Source organism: Drosophila kikkawai, chromosome 2R, assembly GCF_030179895.1.
Source record: "Drosophila kikkawai strain 14028-0561.14 chromosome 2R, DkikHiC1v2, whole genome shotgun sequence".
Lineage (NCBI taxonomy): Eukaryota > Metazoa > Arthropoda > Insecta > Diptera > Drosophilidae > Drosophila > Drosophila kikkawai.
This window is the reverse complement of record NC_091729.1, coordinates 6,864,986-6,883,735: the sequence shown is the minus strand read 5'-3', so window position 1 is coordinate 6,883,735 and position 18,750 is coordinate 6,864,986. Positions and strand designations below refer to the sequence as shown.

Sequence of the window (18,750 nt, the reverse complement as noted above, 5' to 3'; positions counted from 1 at the left end):
CAAAAATATATAATATAATGTATTTAAATAAAAACGTATCTATGTAGTTCTGTACAAAGAGTACCTATTTTTAAAAAAACAACACCAGTGTGACCATGTTTTAGCAAGTTTCGGTTTTATACAGTGGCGCCGTCACTTGTGGCTGTGGCCAAGCTTAAAAAATATTCGATGTGATGCCACTGGTAGAGGTCGCCACCACGTGTTTGTTATAAATGTAAAACGCAAGTCAAGTTCATTTTTCGAAAAATCTCCAATTTATTTTGCAAAATATTAAAAGTTTCTGGTTATTAAATTATCCCCTTTAGTATATAAATCTTAGGCGTCTCTGTGATTACTTTATGAGTGCCTTGCAATTATGCAATTCATTTCCAGCGTAAATATTGTTTTTGTGTGACTCACGACATTCCACAGTTATCAGTATGTTACTTGAGGGACTCATTGACTACCCCTGAAGTCAGCGTGCGTTTCGATTTGGTGCGCCTGCATATTTAACTTCTTATATCTGAGCTGATAAGACGCTTCCATTTATGGTCGGCAGCTGTGAGTGATGTAAATAAATGTTGTTTTTGCTAAGATATACGAAAATCAGAATGTTCTACTAAACTTTCGCCATTTATTAGAAATTGCTTCTGCCTTTAGTTTCTACCCTCCCCGTCAAAAATTACTCGGTTAGATAAAGTTCCGGTTAATGTAAGACTCTAATTTTAAAAGGGATCCAGACAATCTGTCGTATTTTTTTCAAGTTAGTTATAGAAAAGTCTTTGAAGAAAATCAAATTCCTCGTTATCTAATTCATTTAAATTTAGTGCGGATAAAATCTAACGCAATCTGAGGTTTTACTGTTGTTAAATAGCCTTAATAGTTGGTAAACTGCTCATTTACTCTCACATCGGCCGTTTCAGCCATCTTTGCTTGTGTTTTAGACGTGGCAGAGATGGATCAGCTGTAATCCCAACTGTTTCACTGGACTTAATGGGAAAACAGTATTATTCTTTAGTCAGGTCCCTGTTAATGTTACCACATTAACTAACGCAAGAAAACCCAAATGCTCTTATCGAAGACATTTCAATAATGAAACGAGAAACTTGATAAATTTCTTTAGGGATATTTTTTTTTTTAAATAGACATTCTTGTTTTTCTTCGGTTCTATAAAATGTTTTATGAATTTAGAAATATGTCAGTAGATTAATCAGCGTAATGTGTTTCTTCACCTTTAAAATGCCTAAGTTACGTGTTGTTTAAGTATTAGACTCCCCAATTCTGCTATTCTCCGGCAAACTTTAAATTATGATTTACGGGCAACAGGAAAGGCAGCATAAACAAAGCAAGAACACAGAGGCTAACTTATTGAAAGCGCACTTGAAGTGCAAATTTGTCTTTGATTTATGTTGTCTGCTTTGAGGTTATGGGCAAACAGGACGAGAAGCGACGAGACACGGAAGGGAAAGGAACGAAACGAGAAGGGACTCGGACTCTGACTGGGAACGAGTGGCAACAATGGCCATTGCACTGCCATTTCTCTGTTCCGTCCCTCTGCTCTTACCTCTCTCGATTCTGAACAATGGCCAAGGGAAACTAATCGAAGTCAGAGCCAACACAAAACACAAATGAAAAGTGGTACAAGTAACGGGTGGGGAACGATAGACGGGACGGGACAACTACTGCGGTTTATGGCGTCTGCATGCAAATGGGCTCACTTAGTTCTCACGTGTTTCAATATTATGTGATTATGCAAAAACAGGAGCAGGCTAAATGATAATGACTTCGTCCCATGTCAATGTACCATTGCAACGTTTATTTAAAAACATTTTATATTCATATTGGGAAAACCCATTAGTTACATACATTGTATGTATGTAGGTATATATTAAATGATTTTACAATTTGAAAATACTAAGCAATTAAATACTAGGCAATTACGGATTTAGGATAGAACATTCCGTAGACTTTGATTTTATTATTTAACAAAGTTGTTACGAGGGCTGTACACCATTATATCGATATCCAATTATTCGCTTTAACAGATCACTCGAAGTCCCTATTTCTCAGGGAAAGTGCTACGTCGGCCCATTTGTATGAATTATATTTTTAGGAACCCTGCTATCCCGACAAAGATTCCTGTTAAATTTATGGAAAATTGGAGTTTAAAAAATACAATTTCTTATAAATTTTGTGTTATGATTTTTTTGAAAATTAAAACCAATTGTATTTCTCTTAATTATTTTTCCTAAGGGCGTTACTGTGCAAGTGGCGATTTAAGTAGACCTCTGTTTATAACATCTGACTAAGCTAGGCAAAGAGTTTCCATACGCTTCCTCTGTTTTCCTCTCTTAGAGCCACTTGTTGTAAGCTGCAGGGTAGTCAGCTGTGCCGAGTTCCTCTCTTGTATGAAGACGTTTATATATAGTGGAAGAGCGAAGAAAATAAGAGAGCGGCATGCGGTTGCCGCCTGTTTTATTCTCCGTACCCGCTAGCAATAACATTGCGCACTTTAACCGAAAGCAGTGCTGCCGCTTTAACCGTTTTAAAGTGAACGAGTAGCCCTCTGTAGTACCATTCACCAGTAATTCATCAATATACACGTGTTGTTAATGAATCATCAATGAAAATGCGTAGAAAATTACTAAAGAAATTAACTGATGAAATTAAAAAAAAAAAAACGATTAATTTTATCTTTTTTTTTTTTTTGTTCAAAAAGAGAGCGACACGATTGTCGGAGTGTCAGCTCGGCAAAAGTCGAAGCCGATACGTTGATGAAACGTTGATAATTTGTTGCCTATTGATGACATGTGGTTCTGCAGGGTACATCCAGAAAATAATTGATTTATGAATAAAATAATAATTATTAAAAGAGTAAACCGCAGCCAAAAAACTCAAAACAAAAGAATGGTTTTTGTTTCTTAATCTACAACTAAATGATGTATTTTTAATGTAGATTATGAGAACAACTGAATGAAAAATGAATCAATATTTACTGTACTTATTTGATTTTTTTTAAATTGGGATTTACACCGAAAATATAAAAAATAACACATTTAAAAATTTTTAATCTTTTTTCGGACATAAACAATTATGATGGGACCCATGAAGACTGAAAGGGACCCACTGCAGACAGTAGCTCAAATTAAATTAAAGGAATTAAATCATACAAATTGTTAGGTCAAAGCAAATATATAATTTATAAATATCAATGTATATAAGATATAACATATAAGATAGATTAAATATTGCTTACATATAACATTTTACTACGAAAAATTTTTGTGATAGAAAAAAATTCAGGATTGGCTATTTTTAGCGTTGAATTCGTGACAACACTGACAAAATGTTACCCGCTAAACCGAACGAATGTGGGCTGTTAACGGTTATACTCGCTGTCCGGCACATTAAAGAGAGAACTCGGCCTGACGGATACGGATCGTTCGGAGTGCGCGGCCTTTCGAGATACTAAGTTGAATTTTTCTTTTCGCGTTTTGTTTGTCTTCTCTCGTGCCAAAAATTAAAAAATATATATATATGAAAAAAATGTATATAAATTCAATATAAAAAGTGGAAAGCCGAAAATGTATAAACATTTTAAAATAAAATGTTTATAAATAAAGAAGTGGTAGTGTAATTGTGTGAGTGTTCTCTTACTTTTATTACGCTGGCCTTGCCATGTGCAAAAATTAAGTTTTCCCAAAAGCAGAGAGTCAAAATACGGCCTCCGGTCCCATTGATAAGGTGTCGGCTTATCAGATTCAATAGTGCGAAAATAAAGAGAGTAAATTGAGTGCCCAGGAAGCTACGAAGTGCAAACAAAGAGCTGCAACTGAATCATCGGAATATTCCATGTAAATATATGCCAGCCTTATTGTCCACTTTCCCCACATATATTTTGTGCCAAGCAATTTACAAGTACAAAAACCTCGCGCGTCATTCGCACTTCAGTTATTTATTAATAACGATTCTTAAAAATATATAGATCAGACGTGTCTTTTCCATAGCCAGACAATTATTACTAATAGTCAACGTTGAATAATATATTTATTTATTTTCTCATCCGTCTACTGCTGATAAAATGTTGCTCCCGATTGTGACGTCAGCGTGCTGTGCCACCGTTTATTTACCTTTATCAATTATTGTCGGACTCTGCTTAAATTATCAATACGTATTGTTTGTTCTGTTCGCTGCTCTGACGCAATTTATTGTATTTTTTTTTATAAGTTTAAATGGTCAGCAGTAAAAAATACACATTTATGGACAAGCTTGTTTGAATTTTTTTAATAGAATTTTTTTTATTGTTTTGGCGGGGAACAAATAACATCAGTGTGTTTCAGTGGAATATGAAAGCAATCTGAATAAAATTTGAACAAAAAATCAAGTCGGGCACAGCCTGATGAACATTATTCGGTCGAAGCATGTTCACTCAATTCTAAGACTTTGGTTGCTCAAAGTTAGGACTCGAAAAAGTACAAACCGTGTTTACTGGACTTAAACTAGCTTTGGCAGGTCATTGCAGTAGTAGTTCGAGAAAAGGGCTTTTCCTGCTCCGGCTCCCTTTGTTCGAGATATGTAGGTAGTGCAGTGTACTTATTCTTATTATATCGGGCGGGCGAACAATAAAATGCCGCACGGGAGCAATTGAAAAATGGGTGTGTAGTGTATAGCAGTACCTCCGTCCTCCCCTCCTCCTTCTTCCCCAAATTTGCAGCCCTTCCACCTGCTGCGCGACTTATTCTGCATATTTTAAGCGCGCCTGCCAATGAAACATGCCAAAAAAACACACAGAACTACAAGTCAACTTGGGTCATGCTATACTTATATACATCTGTATGTACGTTTGTCTTGGGGGAATGAGTCGGATGCGAGGCCCGCGAGCTGCCAACGTTTCTCCTTCTATTCGTGGAGATGGTGCCAAGAATGCAATGGCGGCGCGCGTTTCCGAGTCTGTTGCTGTTTTGGGCCAATATACAGTACTCAGTCCACGGCGTGGATGGCCAAAATAAGTGATTTCACATTGTGCGGGGGCGAGAGTTTTTTCAAAGAAACGTTAACAAAAAATCAATACTTTCCAGTTGACACTGAAATAATGTGTTTGGCGTTTGTCCTTTATCGCTTCCATCCACAACATAAAGTTGTGTTGCGCGAGATTGTTGGATTCGGACAGAACAACAAAATGGGTAATATTTAGTCGCGGTCAAGTAAGAATTATGCCTGGTCATTTCAATGTAAACTTATTTTGTTACCCGTAGAAAGCTAAATATTGAACAAACACATGGGAACGCCGGAAGTTGACACTCAAACGATTATCCTGGTATCTAATCTGCTGAAAGTATCAAGCAGTTGAATACGTGACGACATGTTTCGTAGAACCGCGTCACCCGATAAAATACTTATACATTATCCATAGTTATAACAATGATAGCTTACATTGGGTTGATCGCTGTCGTATTTGCATAAATAGTTTAGTTTTTGTGAAAACTTATAATTATAAAGGAAAACAACCAGAAATAAGACTGGTTGAACTTTCACATAACAAACATTTTTTTAATATATAGAAGAGAACCATCCGAGTTGTGGTTAATCAGGGGATAATAACCTCTGCCATCGAAGCAAGGCGAGTGGAAAGAAGGCATCAAAGTGCCACCCAGACAAACCACGACTACATAATAATCAACTTGGGTCGCTGGTTACGCTACTGCTTGTGATGATGAGGATGATGATGAAAAGAGAGGAAGAGTTCAGTGCATCGCAGGCCAAATGCATGATTGGAATATTTTTTGTGCTGCACAGAGCTGAGCAGCTCACGCCTCAGCGGATGCGTTCATTTAAGTTCTGGTCGCAAAAGGGGCTACCGCTGACCAGTGACGTAGAGCTGAGTTTTATAGTTTCGCTGGGGCTTATTATTCGGTTTCGTTCGTGTGTCTCTGCCTGTCCGAGTTATGCGGAAATTACTGCGAAACTGGGTTCATGCACACACTCTGCACACGCCATTTTTAGACCAGAGACACCGCCCAGTTTCAGCTGCAGCAATAGCTGCAAGAAAAACCAGGCATTAATTGTCAACAAACATGCGTCCCGGCCTTAATTCCCGTTGACTCTGGTCGATGTGGGCCTTGCATGTGAGAAAATAATTGCATTTACATTTAATGCAAATGCACGAAAAGACAGTTCGTCGAAGTCCTAGGAATCGACCTACGGCCGCTTTGTGAAATGTCCATATCCCCAGATCGGGCACGTGTGGTTCGTGAGGCAGAAATTGGGGGACCACCACCACATGTTTGGAAATTGGCAGGTGTAAAAGGGGAAACTCTATTTCCGTGGTAACCGAATATGTTTTCTGTGCGAAATTAGTTGTTAAATAAATGGGGTGTACCCTCGAATAAGAGAACTCGCAAATTAAATAAAACATCTGCAACTGAAAATGTAATATTTTGAGAGTTTAAAACTCGTACTTCTTACGACATAAGTTCGCTTTATTTGAAATACTCAAGCTTCGGATAAGACACTAGTTTCAGTACGAGTCTAGGCTCGTTTCCCATAATGGTAATCCAAAACCCGAAACCCAGTCTATTTCAGAAGCTCAACCAGATATAAGAAAACACTCGATAACGTGTAATTTAAATAGTCTGTGACACTGTCGAGACGCTTCACGTTCCGAAAATTTGATACAAATATAAACGTGTGTATGAATATATTTTTTGAGTCAGCAAATTAGGTATTGTCGGCTGTGTTTGCGTTCAAGGAAAATTCTATACTGAAACTTTGGCTGGGGAAAATGTGAAAAGTAAATGCAGAAATGTGTTGCAAATGGCTTAAGTTACGTGACCTTCTCCAACTTTTTTGAAAAACATTTTTAAATCGAGATTTTTTAATATGTTTGGAAGGGAAATTAAAAGTTTAAACATATCTTTATTTTTCTACCAATTAATAACCTGTAACTTAAGATCAAAAGCTCTTGTTTTCAAGCCTTTTGAACTTGGGCGTTTTCCTAGTTTTTCGCTAAAACTGGCATCAAAACAACAAGCAATTTGCATCGAGTTGCAGATCGGTCGGCCTGTCAAAGGCGTCAACACGTTGCGGATTTCCCTTCACAGACACAACTGCGCACTTCCAAATCAATTAAAAAGTCGCCAATGAGATCTCATTGCACTTTGTGTTTGTGGGGCGGCGATTGGAGCCAAAATGTGCGCAGCAAACAAAAACCTCACGACTGTGTAAACAAATTAAATTTCGCACTGCACGTGTTTTCCAAAACATATGATTAGGCAGCGTGAAAATGTATTTGCAAATGTTAGATTACTCGGAAGCCCATTTGAAAATATCATCATATATCCTACTCCCCCTCCGGGTTTACTTCATGCTAAAAACAATTAAGAGGGTAACTACGCTGGGATCATTTCATAAATCCATAAAGTCGAAATAGGCCATCAAAGTGGACGTATATTTAATTTAATAGCCCACGGACACGGCACGTAACCTATCTCTAGCCAGACTGGCATACCCTCGGTCCCAAAAAACCAATCCCTCCCTCTTTCATTCACCAACTGCACGCCTTCAACGCACCGCAATATATACATAGATACTTTGTGTATGCATTTGTGCCTCTGGCAGATAATAAAACCTGGATATGTATTGTAACAACACTCTCCCAACAGTTTGAAGGGCAAGGCGAGGCATTTTTAGACCTCGGGCGCCCTTAAAACCAGCCGTCCAGACCCTGGTTAATTGCTCCTGTCGCCAGACAGATTTGGATTGGGTGGCAGGGAGGCAAGTTTGAGTAGTGCACTTTTAGAGAGTGAGATCAACAAAGCAGCATTAAATGTAGAATATGTTTTTTAATAATAGTCTAGCTAATTGCGGGAGTTGTGTGAGGTCAAAATACCCTTTTCGAAACGTTTTTGGTTAAGGGAAATAAATTAGTAGTCCTAATAATAAGTCCGTAGTCCTACCAACTAGAGCTGGAAATAAATCGATTTTTACTGAATAGGTTTTTTTTTTTAAATTTTACAATTAAATTGATTAAAATCTGAAACGGAAATAACTTAAATTATATATAGATTTTCATCATAGAATTATAACTTTTTACTTCACTTTTCCACGAGTTTACTGACCTGTAGAACTTTTTCTATTAAATCGATTTTGAAAATGTATATCGATATATCGCATAATTTAAAAAATTGAATAATCCATTATGGAATCGATTTTATTTCCACAGTAAACTTTAAATAGCAAGCGAGGTCCTGCGCCCCTCTTCATCCACACGCGACCAGCTGCTGCCAGGCGGCGTTGGCAAATGCTAATTTTACCCAAAACCCGATTGGAAATGATTAGTTTTCGACGTACGCGTGCAAGGAATCGGAAAAGGGCGGGGTGGACGGAGGAAGACATCGGCTTATGGTTGAAATATTTTCATGCATATGGCGCTAAAACCAACATGGGTTTTATGTATTTTTCCTTTTCTTCTTTAATGGCTTGAATACAATTGCATGAATAAAGTCTCAAGTAAAAACCAATGTAATTGTTTGCTGAGGCAGCCCTAAGCTTAGCATTTTAAAGACAATTTAAAAAAAACTTATAAAATGATGTCTCCATTTAATGTGCTTCAGACTACTGTGCAGGGACCGAGCAAAATGTCATTGTCAACTTCAGCGAACAAAGGTCGATGGCTGATCAATGCCCCTATAATACCAATTGGCTTCATTTTTCCAACGCTGTGTACTTAAACTGTGTCCCTCTGCCAATGCGACCAATTCAAGCAGCTTCTGCTACTTTTGTTTTTTTTTTGTACTTGTGTAGTTGTCCGATTTTCCGTTGTCTTCATTGGCGTTAAATTAATTTATTGCCATTTTTTGTGTGCTTTTTTCGTTCAGGTGTTTTGTTATTTGGTTTTTTATTTGCCTTCCCACATTCGGTTAATTGTTTTTGTGGAATTTGTTTCTCGTGTATCTTTGCTCTTTGCTATTTTATTTCCTTTTATTTATTCTTTTATTTCTGAAGTAATTGTTGGAGCGCGAGCACACGGATTGACAAGATTGAATAAAGTCATTAAGACTGACAAATTGACAAATAGATGCGATCTAACCGAAGGCAAATATTTTAAAGTACTTTAAAATAAGTTTATTTTTGTATGCCTTATCCTCGCGCTTGAAAACCGATCAGGGAGAACGAAGAACTTTGCCAACAATAAGCTACCACTGTGTTCGATTTACTCTGGCTTGAAACGACTTCAAAGTGCAAACTTCCGTCCGAATGCCCTCTCCTTAGATATCCCCTCCAGGCTGGGCTCTCTAGGGGCACCCCATCGTGTGGCACTTCGAGAACCGCTAATATCTCTATATGAGGTTTACTTATCGGCCCCGGAATGGTTGTTTGCCTCTTTGCAGTGGCAGTTTGCTGTTCGTAAAATGTAGTTGCAATTTTCTTTATCTACTTTCTGATTTATACAGACAAGGCGAGGCACTTTGTGATTGGGGCTAGCCTTGGCTCTTGCTTGCAGCTCCTGTGACCAGGCCCTGGGCTATGAATTTTGGTTCACTCCAAAGTCGACTGCGTGCGTCATAAACACGGACAGAGTGAGGCATGAGTCACTGGAGTAAGTTGCAAATGCGAGCGCCATATTTCTCTTGCGCCTGTTGTGTAGACCTATCTAGGCAATTTCATCTAAACTGCAATGCGCCAGAGAAGTGGCAGATGCAAATGGGCCACTCTAGGCTCTCCGAGACAATGACGGGAACCCAAAGTCTGGGAGCGGAGAGACTGACAGATGGTGCCTCAAACAAAACCAACCCATCCCAATCCATTTGGAAGTGCAACAAGTTGTTAGCTTAACTGTACTGTGTTTATGTGTTCTTGGCATTTGATTTACTCATTTGCAGCTTTTTTTTTTCTCCCTTGCGAGTAAGTTCCATAAATATTGTACAGAATACACTGAAAAAGAAAGTACATATTTTAATAAAAGCAAGAAAGTAAGCTAATTTCGGCACGCCTATGTTTGCATTGTATTGTTTGTATTCTTTTAAAGTATTAATATTATAAAGAGCCGAGCCTGAGCCTTGAATACCGTGGATCTCATTGACAAATATAGCTTATTTTCCTGTGTACTTTACTTAGCATCGCTTTTCGACTGCCGCGTAATTAGCTTTTGTATGGAACTTGTTTTTCCCCTGCTGGCGAGAGACTTTGCAGGCATTCCTTTCGATTCCGTTGACCCCTTCGCTTAATTATGCAGTTCTCCCGCTTGTCGCTCCGTAATATAAATATTTCTTTGCCACACCCTAACAAACGCCTATTTGGTTTCTTACAAGTTGCATGTTCGCTTTTAGTACTGGTCACTTTAAGCACTTGTAGATGTCTCTCAATAACAGTCCGCGTATTATTCATTCGACTTGCTGATTCACCCGGAATACTGGTGCTGTGATGCAAATACTAAGTATATATGTTTTGAAACGTTGCCATTGGACTAGCAACGGCAATACTGATGGAGAAGAAACTGGAGCAGTTGGAGGTAGCTTTTAGAGCACTCCCTCTTCCTCCTTTATACGGTTTGTGTGTCAAGGGGTTTTTCTAAAGGACTTCTCGCGAGTCGCTTTTCTTTCAGAAAGTCCTCGATATTTAAGTATCGCCATAAACGGTTTGCCATTAAGCCGCGGAGAGGAGTAATAACGATTTGAGAGCTAAAACAACTTCGAGGCAAGAGAAGGAAATATACGAGAAATACAATTGTTTTGAGGTGAAAAACTCTTAAACAAATATATATTTTTATAGATCCGATGTTTAAAAGTCTTTTCAGATACGGGCACTTGTTGTAAAAGCATACCCTTAAATATTCCGACAACTTTTATAATTTTTTAAATCTTAAATGTTTTTTCCAGATAAGAGTTACCGCTTTACTTGTTAAAGTAGATATTATATAGTTTACTTAAGCATCACCAACAGCTAGTTCAATCCAAGAAACTGTCAAAGCTATAGATATACGACATTCCATATGTGGGCTCTAGATTTATATTTTTTATTTACTTTTTTAAAATAGCTGAAACCTGGATGACTAAAATGCCAAATGAGAAAATATTATGTCTTAAGTTTCTAGTGTAGACGCTTGTATTTATGTATGACGGAGCTGCTCTATATAGTGTTATAAATCCAGTGGAGAAAAAAGCAAAATCACAAACTCAGTCAAAGAACTCACATAAATCAGGCAGTAGAATAGCGACCCCAAATATTTTATGACCTGTCCGGGGATTTTAAGAGGGGTCTAGTCTAGTCGCATCCAACCCCTCAAATGTGGCAGATACTGTCCGAAACTAGTGAAATTTGAAAATGTTCTTGGTGAAAAAAATGGTAAAATAGTTCCCTCGCAATCTTATAATGAGTCTAATTAAAAGCAAGTTTATAAAACAATTCATAAAACAAGAAAGGAAGCTAACTTCGGCACGCCGAAGTTTGTATACCCTTGCAGATATTATTTCATTACATTTTACCTATACTTATTATGTTTACAGTTTGACAGTTACAGTTTTGCATTCCCAGCTTTACATTTTGTATAAATCTACCGATCGGTTTATATGGCAGCTATATGATATAGTTGTCCGATTTTTATGAAATTTATACCAAAATTCTAGAACAATAAAAAAAGCCTATATCTCAGAGTAGATACAAATACGTTGAAAAACAACGAAGCTATAATTTTTTTCCTATTAATTTCCCGATCGTTCCTATGGCAGCTATATCATATAGTCGTCCGATTTTCATAAAATTTTTACCAAAATTCAGAAATAATATAAAATGGCCATATCTAAAAAATGGTGCAAAAATATTGAAAAACAGCAAAGGTATAATTTTTATACCCTTGCAGGGTATTATAATTTCAGTCAGAAGTTTGCAACGCAGTGAAGGAGACCTTTCCGACCCTATAAAGTATATATATTCTTGATCAGCATCAACAGCCGAGTCGATCTAGCCATGTCCGTCTGTCCGTCTGTCTGTCTGTCCGTCTGTCCGTCTGTCTGTCTGTCCGTCTGTCCGTCTGTCTGTCTGTCTGTTTCTACGCAAACTAGTCCCTCAGTTTTAAAGCTATCTGAATGAAACTTTGCATATAGTCTTCTATATGCTCTCACTGCTATATATGTCGGAACGGGCCGGATCGGACGACTATATCATATAGCTGCCATACAAATGTTCGATATATTTGTAGAAAAAAAATTATAACTTGGCTGTTTTTCAATATTTTTGCATCATTTTTGAGATATAGCCATTTTATATTATTCCAGAATTTTGGTAAAAATTTTATGAAAATCGGACGACTATATGATATAGCTGCCATAGGAACGATCGAGAAATTAATAGAAATAAAATTATAGCTTCGTTGTTTTTCAACGCATTTTTATTTACTCTGAGATATACGTTTTTTTTATTATTCTAGAATTTTGGTATAAATTTCATAAAAATCGGACAACTATATCTTATAGCTGCCATAGAAGCGATCGGTAAATGTATAAAATATATAAAGCTGAGAATGTAAAACTGTAACTGTCAAACTGTAAACATAATAAGTATAGGTAAAATGTAATGAAACTCTGTTTTGTGAGTGTTTTCAGCATTTAAATCTATAAAATAAACATCAAAACCAATCTGCAAGGGTATACAAACTTCGGCGTGCCGAAGTTAGCTTCCTTTCTTGTTTTTCTAAAAATTTATCGGACATTTGTATGGCAGCTATATGATATAGTCGTCCGATCCGGCCCGTTCCGACATATATAGCAGTGAGAGTATATAGAAGACTATATGCAAAGTTTCATTCAGATAGCTTTTAAACTGAGGGACTAGTTTGCGTAGAAACGGACAGGTGGACAGACGGACAGACGGGCAGACGGACAGACGGACAGACGGACAGACGGACAGACGGACAGACGGACAGACGGACATGGCTAGATCGACTCGGCTGTTGATGCTGATCAAGAATATATATACTTTATAGGGTCGGAAACGTCTCCTTCACTGCGTTGCAAACTTCTGACTGAAATTATAATACCCTGCAAGGGTATAAATATACTTTAAATAATATAAACATTAAGATTAAAGACACTTCAGAGTCCAAAGAAGTAATATTTTAAGCCTAAAAGCATCTAAAGAAAACGTGTTTGCAACATTTTAGCTTAACGCGACGTCATCTTTATTTTATTTATATTCGAGATACATGGAGAAATCGCCGCTCCTTAGTTTGGCTCGGTGTTGTCAATTAAATAAACAAACGCAAAAGCAAAGCAAAACAAAAAAAATAAATAAAACACATTTCTGTATATCTATACATACGTTCGTATATATATTTATTAAAAGAGATTTTTAAAATCTAGCGCCAAAGCATACACATAAATTAAAAAAATAAAAACAGAAAGATCCACAGCCATGCAATGGTTATCTTCTCTATATAATATATTATATATTTAAATAGTTATTATATTCGTCATTCGGGGAATGTAAAAAGTGTTCTTAAAAATCAAAAGAAACAGGAATGCTCCACGAGTATCGTGTATAATTAATAATAAAGACCAGACGATATAACCCACTTGGTTTTTGCCGTCTGTGCTGTGTTCTCAAGAATATTAATATTAATTATGAGTTGAACAATGTCTGGGCCAAGGCATTGGAATTTCACTTTGAGCGAAATTTGTCATGACTCATTATTTTTAAAATGTTTTACACATATGGTTTTAGATAAATGTGCGACTGCAGCTTTTTGACAAGCGAAATATTCGACTGAACTTCAGGGACTTTTTCTCTTTGGCTAAGCTATGACCATCAACGAGCCTCATGGAAATGCGTGCATTTTCATTGATATGTGTTCTCTGATATCATCGGATCGATAAGGGGCCACCGATGTTCAGACCCACTGGCACCCAAAAATGTTATCTAACGAGAATTCCCACAGGAAAGTTCTGTTTGTCCCGGGCCCTATCTTTCGCAGGCCGCAATCGTCACTGACACACAGAATGAGTATTCGAATTCGAAACATATGTCAGCGAAGTGTGTAAAAATAAAAACCCGAGTGCATAGGAGCTACAGCTAGACCAGGGAACCGACCGGGTGCAGAATCGCATGCACTCGCCGCAAGCCGTCAGAAGTGGAATAGCTTAGTTGCCCAGGCATTTGGAAAATACATATGTGTATAGATATATACGTATCTGTCGAGATGCGCATGCCATGCATAAACAAAGATACAAAAGTATCTGCGACGTAAATTGGTATGCCTTTCAGTTATTAACAACGTGGCACTGCGGAGGGGTCGTGTCGACAGCTATTTTCAAGGACCTACAGTGCATATGTTCATATACTTTAAAGAAGGCAATGGACTTTCGGTTTCGTGTTTTGGGTTTGCCCAGCCAGCGAGCCAGCCCAGGCAGCCATAAAAATTTCAATTTATAAACAAGCCGAGAGAATAAAAGTAAGCAGAGCTGCGCGTGTCTACACAGAAGCAGCAGCCAAAAAACATTGGGCGGAAAGAGCACATTTAGGAAGCAACAGACGACAGACAACGCGAGGAGACAAAAGAACCAAGAACCGAAAGAAAAAGTGGCAACGATTCAAACAGAGACATGGCGGCATCAGTGGAGAGGTGGCTGGGGGTCCCGGGCTGTAGGAAGAGAAACCCAGTGCGGATATCTCTTGGCGTTCCAATCACGTCGGCCAATGGCATTCGCAGACATCTCACGTCTTGGTGGGGTTACGGGCCAAGAGTAGTAGAGGGGATCACGGGACTAGACTGCGATTATGGGGTCCTTGCCACGACTCGACTAGCGTCTCGGTGTCACTTTCAAATGCAAAAAAAAAAAAAGGAAAGTGTTTCCCTGAAGATACACACATGAAATTCGGAACATTCTGACTTGTTTAGGTTTACCGCCAAGCTAAGGGATTTCCTGTTGAATTTCAGTTGACTTTGTGGTATTCCGTGGTCTTCTTATAATGTTTACTGTACACATTTCTCCTTTAAGATCTGTCTTAAAAGTCAACAAATCTTTAGTGCTTGTATCTGGACCGCAACTGTATTCCATAGAAATGTCAAGTTCCGCTTTGATAAAAACACAAGAACAGTATCTCATATCCGCTGGCTTTTCGCAATGCGCTTGCTCGTATCAGAGTTTAGCTTACTTAAATGTTGTATTTCGTGCGGGGAACTTTTTATCGCCGTGGACTTTGGTCTTTAGTTAATCAAATCAAATTCTGTTTCTTTCAAAGCCCCACTTCAATGCTGTTTGTTAAATACAATCTTACCCAGAGCCCTGCGTAACCATGTTGTTTTTTAGCAGAAAAATATTATAAATGATAAGCATTTTATATATTTTGTTTTGTTGGTAAACTGGTTTTGCTCTGGGAATGCCAACAACATTCAACACATTTTTCAATCAAAAAACTAACGAACCGGTTAATCGAAGTATTTGAATATTATTGTTTAGGCATTTCGAAGTAAAAGTTTGCTCTATTTGTTGATATGGGGTTATAGGAACTGAAAAATCGCTTCTGCCAAAAATGCATTAAAGTTTACTGAGTCTGGTCCCCAAAATATAGGAATTTTTGTTTAATATATTCCACATGGCTATGCAAATGACTTTGATCTTCCGTCGTGTCACTCTACTCCTATCAGTCCATCAATCCATCCGTCACATATTCATATTCAACTAGCCAACTGTCAATCAATTGGAAATATTGAATTCTTAGTGCCTGGCCCACAAACTCCCACTTTAGCCTTGGCCCAAAACAAGTTCCAGTGTGAAATTCCAGCGAATGCACAAAACTAGAGGTGGGCGCAGCTAGAACCTATCCACCAGATAAAACAATAAGCCGGCTAAATCGAGGCCGAAAGCGAAAGGGACAATTAGCAAATTGATGCTAGTAAACAGAACGGCGGAAAACCCAATCAATAGCCATAGGTAAAATATACAATGACAGGAGGAAAAAGCAAACCACGCTACGTAAATGCTGTGTGGTTGTTTGGAGCGGCCATAAATGTAGGTGCACCTGTTGCTACTTTGGAGATACACAGAAAGTGTCTGTGTGCGGCGCACATGTTTAGTATGCTGAGCGCGTGTAACTAACATTTTTGTACACAATTGAAACTTTTTTTAAATGTGTGTGAGAAAAGTATAAATTTCCGTTTTTTATAAATTCCAAGGTGGCGTCTCTCCAACGTGTTTCTGCCCCTTATAGCTACAATAAATCCCTAAAAGCATTGTAAAATCCACGCCTTCCCTGGCGGAATTCTAACACATTGTGGGATATGTTAGGCAAAAGAAAAAGTACTGAGAACCAGCACGTACTGGGAGTAGAACCCATGGAGATAGAAACGTGCATAGTTGACGCACCCGCATCTCCAGTTCTTACCTTTGTCCAGCTTTCTGCCGTGTTGCCCGTTCTGACTAGAACACAAGGCATTTAATTAAAAATACATTTATTTTAGGCATTCTGTTGGCGGACATTGTTGATTGTGTTGAGCCGCTGCTGAAGTGGGCCAACGAACTTGTGTTTTTAATGGTTCGCCGGCCACAGAATTATAGCGGTAGCGGGGAGAATGAGATTGATGAGGAAAATATAAATAAATAAAACAAGATGGAGCCTTTTTAGCCGAGTGCCGCGGCTTTGAAATACCCGGTTCTCAGCCGTAGCTCCACATATTAAAATACCTCTTTGCTTAGTTGTAGGTGCTATATAAATAGCTGTTTCAAAACATAAATTATGAGTTAAACAACGAAATGTATCATAGAAATTCAATGACATTTCCTAGATTCTGCATCTGCTAAATGAATTTCCAAATATGTAAAAAAAACCGGGTCTTTTATGAATCTGGGAAATTTAAGGAGCAAAGGAAATATTTTACAGTTTCTGTGTTACAGCAAACGCAAAAATAAAGTATATGTAGGAATGGAAAGATGCCCCTGGTGATGGGGACTCTGTCTACGTATTTCGCTTATAAATATTTCCATCTGTAATTGCTTTGATATTGCTCGTTTCGTTTATGGATTCCAAGGCAGCCAGCCCAGCCGCGTTTGTTTATTATTATCTATTTGTTTCGCCTTTATATTGTTTAGTTGTGTTTCTGTTTGTTTTCCTTCTCATCTCTACTCTCCCAATTTCAGCTGGTTGCTTTTTATGTGTGCAAAATGCTCAGAAAAAAGAGACTAATGCGAACACTTTTACCCCGTCTCGTTTAGGCACAAATTTGCATCTTTCTCGATTTAGCGAAATGACGCAACAAAGTAAAAAACTAAATTTACCAAAAGGAAATATACTACATATGGCGAGGTTATGCATAGCAGCGGCAACCTTAGTTTTTTATTTTATATCGCAATTTGTATACCATGTCCGTCTCCCCGGCTGTATGAAACAATGGATCTGGGGAACTATTTTAGCGAGAGCTACCCAATTTGGTGGCAATACTCTTATCTTTGGCACGCATATCAAACCATGAATTAATGTGTAGTAGTATTAGAAGTAAAGTTAAGTAAATATATAATCGGGTGGTAAACAGAACAAAAAAGTTCTTACATTTCCATTTTGCTCACAAACGCACCTAGACTCGTCTCGGTTGGAGAGCCGAGTCTCCAACTATAGTTTTGTTCTAAGAAGATCCAACATAATTATCCTTTATTTGTCTGACTTCAGGAACAAAGCCTTTTTAACGGGTACCACACAGTCGAGCATACTCGATGATAACTTTCTTATTTGTTGAATTTGTGTTTCTGTTTTGATGAAGCTAGACAAGTTTTGGTCATTAGCGAAATAGTTTCTGTACTATTTTAGGTCTGCGCTTTAAAAGACTTCCCATCCAGGGATTTGAGTGGTTTTTCCATAATATTATTTTAATTTAACTTCGTTATATGACAAAGGCAAGACATAAAATCCTCTTAACCTTTTTCATGCATACAGACAATCAATAACAGTCGGAGCCAAAGCGTTCACACTTTCCATTCAACCAGAGCCATTGACCCGAGCTGAAACACAGATACATTTAATGCTGGGACAAAAAGAAGGGAAAAGTGTCGCGAATTGAGAGTGAGCGAGGAAAGCAAGCTTGCGTTTAATTGCATTTTGCTGGAGAAAAGTAAAAGTCACTTATGGGAAAACTCCGACCTACCCAGACGATGTCGACAATGAGAAGGGCTCTGCAGGCGCAGCTGGGACTCCGTATTATCTCCCTCTATATTGTATGTGTCTCGGTCTAGGGCATTGTTTTTGAGCCAGATTTTCTAATTGGTTTTCGTCTGGCGCACAATGAGTAGTTGCCAAAGGGTTAAGAGACAGTGTTGCCCAAGCCAAAGGCGTTCGACGCCTGCGTTTAATTATTTGTTTGGTTGCACAGTGTAAAAGATTAAATTGTCAAAGTAAATGGAGCCAGACACGCCCCATTTCGTGGCTACTGTGTGTCGGAATCTTTTTGTACCCGTTCCCAGCCATTTTTGGCCATTCATCATGGGCTAAGACCTTTGGTAACTTGCAGCCCAGGGTTAGGGCTAGATCTCACACGCCATTAGTTTGCCGTAGTAAAGAAAAGCGCATTTCCTGCCCACAGCCAGCAATCACAATCACACAGCTTTGATGGGCCACTTCAGCTGCTCGGTGGCCGTATCTGTATCTGAGGGATCTTCTGTGTATTCTACTCATTTGACTGTGCTGTGTGCGAGAGTGCCGGCTTCATTGAGGTTGATTGATAGTTTGTTTACAAATTTAATTTCATTTTACTTGTTTTCCTTCTTTGGTCTTTTTCTTCTGTCCCGTGCA

General features: G+C 38.2%; 1 protein-coding gene across 3 annotated transcripts in view; it reads left to right on the top strand.

Moving 5' to 3' along the window:
• step (cytohesin steppke) overlaps positions 1–18,750 on the top strand; it is a 37,095-nt gene that overhangs the window by 6,273 nt on the left and 12,072 nt on the right. The window contains exon 1 of one of the 3 annotated variants that reach the window (XM_041777182.2): positions 3,417–3,833. The exons of the other annotated variants lie outside the window; for them this stretch is intronic. The gene's annotated coding sequence lies outside the window, so the exon portion shown is untranslated. Of the gene's footprint in view, positions 1–3,416; positions 3,834–18,750 lie in introns of those variants that run through there. 3 annotated transcript variants of the gene reach the window in all.